Here is a 6,313-nt window from a genome sequence, read left to right on the forward strand (position 1 = left end):
GCCAAGCTTATCTGAGCATACTTCTCAAGGCCTGAGTGAAGGTTCAGTTGAGCCCATGGCACTGGCCACCAATTTGAAAACAGATTGAAATCCTCTATAAAAGACATCATGCAATGTGGGCTGACTGTGGTGGTAAGTATTTAATCAGTGTCTTCCTGACAGCTCACCTTTTACAGCAGTTTGGCTAAATTTTCTGCTAATGATGATGTGGGAATCACCCAGAGCATACATCTAGCTTGCCTCTCTGCTGACAGAAGATGGCTTGAGAGAAGCAAATGATGCATGAGCAGCCATATACTGCATTTAGCAACATTAAGTCAGTGTAGATATTAGCTCTTTCACTGAAATAGATACTACAAATGAGGTTAATCAAGGTCACGGTGCTACAGAAGAAATAAATCTCTTTTCTAGTCTGTGCAGTAGGATCTTATTAGAAAACAAAGAACACTTTGAGCCTGTCCTCCAGAGCCTGTAAATGGTACAACAACAATTTATATCCCTTGAGGATCTGGCCCACATGTTTTATGTAACTTCTACTTTTTTTTTTTTTCTCTAAACCACCTGCATCCAGCCTGTGATAATAAACAGGAAAGTGAGTAACAAGCAATATAGACTATATGGTGAACTGTTTCCCAAAACAATGAGTTGGTTCTGCTTTCAGTTACATTTGTACTGTGCCAGTGAATCTTGAAAAAAGGCATATGGTGTGCCCAAGACTGAATTGTTTAATTTTCAAGAGCTGTATTTAAGAAAAGAGAGGGAAAAGGAAAATTCAATTAAATGAAACAATAAACCCATAGAAGTTCTGTTTGAAGAAAATCTGCAATGTGTATCACTAGCTCCACATCACCAGCAAGTCGACATTTCAAAAAGGACTTTCGCAGTTCTGTTCAGCTTACTTGAGAGGGAGCATTGATGCCTACACTAGAATGAGCACAAATCATGCACGAGTAAGTTGTTTACACTGTCAGTCATTAGCCAGACATTTGGAGTGCTGAAGAACGTTGGTATAAAGAGTCTGTCTGTGGTACTCAGCCCTAAACATCTCTATCAGCCCACCTTGCAGCCTGGTACTCACAACTGGACCTGGTATTCCCCTGGGGCTCAGCCAGTGCTGAAGAGCCTTCAGGGATGAGCTCACAGGCCCCATGCACACTATATGCTCCTGTTTGTCCAGGTACAACAATTGCTTCTGTCATACTGATCTTCATGGACAACTCTTTCCTGGCTGAGCCTTCATAAAGTAGCATCTTTATTCTACATTTTGAGGGAAGTCAGTCCATTGTTTCTGCTGTTGTTCGCAAGAGATGGGTGAAGTGGGCTCAAGAAGTCTCAGAGCAGGAGTCAAGTCCTGTTCCTTTATCACTGTGAGTACATTATGAAATAATTCCCAAATTAATACAAATCACAGTATTAGCAGAAGAACTTTTGGTTTGATAATTTCTTTTAAGAACCAGATGCCAGTTTTGACCAAGAAAGGAGAGTTATCGCATCTTGACAGGAAGAGTTTTTCATGTGTAAACTTCCAGATTTGGTAAAACAAAATAAATTACTTTTGAAGTCAGGGAGAAAGTGCAACAAAGACATGAAACAACTCAGGGAAAAGTGGGAGGCTGTGATTCTAGATACTCTTAAAACATGGCTCAGATGCCCTCAGAAATTTGGTGCAGCAATCTGTGACTCATGAAATAAGCTGTTTGAAATAAGCCAAGTTTTTATAGAAAATGCATTGACCAACTGTCCACAATCCATTAGCAATGAACGATCTGTGCTTGGTTTTTTATGAGCTGCTCCTTTTGGCCTCTCATGGTTTTTGTTTCCTTTTAATGTGGCATGAAAGAAGGGATGTGTGCAATGGAGTGATACCACAGCTTCCTACGCAAACAGACAATTGCTAATGAAAAATTTGCACAGTTAGATATGCCTAACTTGGTGACTGAACTTGCTATTTTTCAAACCACATTAAACTAAAGTACATTGACAGTGATAAGTGGTCCACTCTTGCCATCACAAATGTATCAGTATATTCAGTTCTGTGAATACATTAAGCACTGTGAATGCACTTCACATGAAAGCCTTGTGTTTTAACTGGATATTTTGTGTCTGCATTGATGTTTGCATCAGTCCAGTGTAATGTTGCCCTTATAGCCCAGATCCAGCTTTGTTCTGAGTAAAATAAGCAGGTTCAGTAGGAACTGAATTTGATCTAAGATCAAAAAGTAAAATTTTATTTTGTTAGTCTGTTCTCTTCCTTCCTTCCTACCATGTTTCCCTTTCCCTTAGAGGCGCCAATTTGAAGCTGTCAAAGCATCTTGCTAGCTACAGCAATGACTAAATGGAAAATATTCAATTTTGGAAAAACTGCAAGACTGTTCTTGCATTATTTCTCTATCACATTTGCTTTTCTCCTATAATTTGAATTATGATTACTACAAATGACAGTATGTAGCTTTTATCAGTTGTGGACCAACAGGAATTTTAGACTTTGGACTAACATTCTTGATGATGTTGTATCAAAACAACTTTGCAGGTGCTGATGTGTGAGCACATGGTCACTGTAAAATGAACTGGGACCACTTGATTCAGTAAAACTGAAGTGAGAAACACATGTTATCTGGGTGCAAAGTCATGTTTCAGAGGATCATTGTTGGGGCAAGTTTTTTTTTTGTAAAGGGCAAGGTGTAAGGGATGCAGAATATTGTGCACCTGAGTTGATGCCTCTCCTCTGTCTTTATAGCATATGGTTTTGATTTTTTAGCCTTCAAAGTAACCCTTTATGATAGCCTGATTTAACCTGCCAGTTTGTACACTCATCTTCCTAAAAATCATTCAGCTTCTAAGCTTTCTCCTAAACTTTGCAAAAACACTTTGGTTTCCTGATGCTTCAGGAAACTGACAGCATCTTTACACAGCTCCTGATGTCCTCAGATCTGATCTGTCCCCTGTGCATGAGGCACTGTCCCCTTCGCAATGCTGAGCACTCTTTGACTTGGGAAACAGATATCAGCCTGTGGCAACCTCGGAGTGCAATGGAGCTCTGTGGAGGTGACAGAGGTGACAGCATTTTTAGGTCTGAAAAAGAAAAACGGAGCAAATGGGACAGGAGGTTATGGAGAGGTATGGCTTAGTTGTCCAAGGCATTGGTCCCGGGCTCGCACCAGTGAGGCACAAAGCCCTCGGTGCTCCGGGAGGTCACCGGGCGGTGGCTGGGCAGTCGAGCCAGCTGCGGGAGGTGGGTGCTCTCCAGGTAGCAGCTTCCCCTCGCTTCCTCCCCTCACAGACAGGGGTCCTGAGTGTGGTGCAGCAGGTGGGGGTCTCTGTGCTCTGCACTTGCTGCCTTTACCTCCATTGCTGCTGGGCAGCAGGGAATTCATCCGGCCAGCCACTCCTCTGCCCTTTCTCGCTCCTGCAGAGGACGAGCCAGCTAAGCCCAAACTGCTAATGCTCGAGCTGAGACTTGGTGCTGGAACGTGCCCTTGGTGGCTCGGATGGAGCTGGACAGGCGGTGCGTGCCTGCAGAGGAGAGGTGCCCCTCCTCTTTGTCACACAGCTCCGGTCCCCCCGAGAGAGCTGACACGAGGATCACCTGAAAGCCTCCTCTTGTAGACAGGGACGTGTCCCAGCGTGGGCAAAGCCCCTGTGGCACGGGCTGCAGCTCGCAGCCGGGGAGCCAGCATCCCAGTGCCAGCACTTTCATCTGAGACAAGGCGGATGGCACGCATGCAGAAGAGTTACTCATGTGGGAAGAAGGCTGCTCAGGGGATTGAAAGGACTATTTGCCCAGCCCCCCTTTCGAAGCACGAGGAAGAGGAGCGAATGGGGGTTGCCCCCAGCGATGCCCAGGTGCAGCCGAGGCAGCACGGCTCCTCGCCAGGCGCTACTGCAGGGACATGTGCGAGGGGCTGAAGCCACCCCCTGGACTGTTCACTGCCTCCACAAAGCCACTTTACGGGAGTCCTCAGAGCAAGGATTTGCCCGGTATTCCACTGAAGCGAGCTGCTCTTTGCAAAGGGCAGAGGAGTGGCAGAGAGTGGGGCGGCCGCAGCCTTGTGCGGGCGGTGAGGTGGCCCTGCCACGGCAGCTCGGTCTCCCTGGGGATGCTCCAGGACAGGCAATCCCGGCGCCATGCAGCCACAGCCTTTCAGAGCCCTTCCTCACAAAGTGGCCACTGAGAAACGCTTCTGTCCGTCTTTTATGCACTAGGCAGAACGACAAAGTGTAACAGAGAGCTTAAACAGTGCTCCTGTGTGGAAAAATTGTCCTGATAATGGTATTTTAAGGGTGTGTGGTGCCCAGCGCACAACACAGAGGGTTTTTATTGAGGCATGTCCTAACTGCAATTCTCTGTTATTGCAGTCCTAGTTTCATAGCACAGCTCAGCCAACAACATGAGTGGTGAGGCAGAAAACTGCTCTAACAGAGCCAGAGTACAAATGAACTTCGGTGGGCAGCTCTTTCAGCAGATGTCAGACAGCTCGTACCCTGGGGACAGGACTGGGAGTATCAGGTAGGAGCTGGGAGCCACAGCTCCCACTGCAGACGGGAGGGGTGGGGGGAGAACTGGCACACGGGAGAAGAAGGAGCCTGTGTCAGCATGTCAGGTTACAGGCAGCCTTTGTGCTGTGGCAGTGGCAAACTGACACAGCCCTTTGCTCCTGCCAAGCAGGCTGGCTGCCATTGCACACAACAGTGGATTTCACTGAGACGGTTTAAACCCCAGCTGCTCTCCTCTCACCCCAAGCCATGGCTGCTGCCTTGCTGCCCTTGGAGGTTTGAATTTCCTGAAAAGGCTCAAGGTACTTCCCTTTCTCAGCTGTTTACTATTTCCTTTTTGCTGTGGTACAACCGTCTTCATGCTCTCATCAGCTTTCCAGACCAGCATGAAGGTCCACCACAAGAAATGCTCCTCATCCCAGCATGGATGGCCATCACCATCTCTGGCTGTATAAATCACTCCCAGCTAAGAGCCTGGCCACTCTGCAGAAAGCCTGCTGTGCTAGTAAGGCTGACACAATCAAGTCTCTATCACCCCAAAGGGTGGTTGGGCACTGGAACAGGCTCTCCAGGGAAATTATCACAGTACCAACCCTGTCAGAGTTCAAGAAGGACTCAGATAACACTCTCAGGCACATAATGTGAGCCTTGGAGCTGTCCTGTGCAGGGCCAGGAGCTGGACTTTGATGATCCTTGTGAATCCCTTCCAACTCAGGCTATTCTAGAATTCTGTGATTCTACAAATTTATTGTCTCCCATATGTCTTCTCAAAGGGAGCAAATCCATCCATGAAGGTTTGATGTGCCTGAGGCTTAGTGACTCCTCACTGTTCCAACACAGTTTTTCAAAACGTAGCTTTGTGCTAATTCATCTCACAGCTTATTTTTTCTCTTGTGTAAAGGCAATGGCAAGAAAGGTGAAGTGTAATTTTTTTATTATTCCTCATATATGATATCAAGGTTTGCATTTAGGTATGCAATAGAAAAGAACTTAGAAATAGGGCTGAGAATTTGCAGCATAATTCAGCATGACTCTACCTGCTCCATTTCCAGCTCACTATGGTGTTTGCACACACATTTAAATGTGGGTGCAGAGGCAAGCCCTATATGATATGAGGTGCCACCCTTCTCTGCCCTATGGCTATCCCCTAGAAGTATCCTGCTCTCTGGGGGCTCCTGGGTCGTGCATGGAGCCCTTGGGTTCCAGCCTGTGCACGGACAGGTGGCGGCAGCAGGCGGGAGTGAGGAGCAGAGGTGACTCCTGCACCATAGCAGGGAGGTGACAGCTACCAGGGCTGCCTCTGGACAAACAGAGCACTGTAAAGGGGGAAAAATACCACCTGCATGTAAAAAGAGAGTTTTGAATCAGCCAGCCCTGTTTCACTACCCTAAAAAGTACCCATGCAAGAAGGGACGTGTGCAATGGAGTGACACATAGTTCAGTGATTGTGCAATTAACGTGCTGGCACAGAAGAGAAAATAGGAGAGTTGAAGTGAAGGGTCAACATAGTTCCTCTTCTTTACTGAAGAAGAAGAAATCAAGGTAATAATAGGCATGATTCTCTGCTCTGACAGGCATCAGCTGAAATAACAGCACAAAAACCTTTCATCATTTCACCATGTGACAGTCTCACTGGCAAATTGAGAAGCGATGAGCAAGACAAGAATCACAAAAGGCACATAATTACTTGGAAAACAGGCTTTGTGGTTCTCAGTCAAGAATAGGGGCATTTTAATACCTCTCCTGGGCTTTACTCTATCCCATATCATCTGGATGTGGGAAGAGAACATCTATTAGCAGGTTTTTGGGCATTGCCAAG

Source organism: Vidua macroura, chromosome 2, assembly GCF_024509145.1.
Source record: "Vidua macroura isolate BioBank_ID:100142 chromosome 2, ASM2450914v1, whole genome shotgun sequence".
NCBI classification, from domain to species: Eukaryota; Metazoa; Chordata; class Aves; order Passeriformes; family Viduidae; genus Vidua; species Vidua macroura.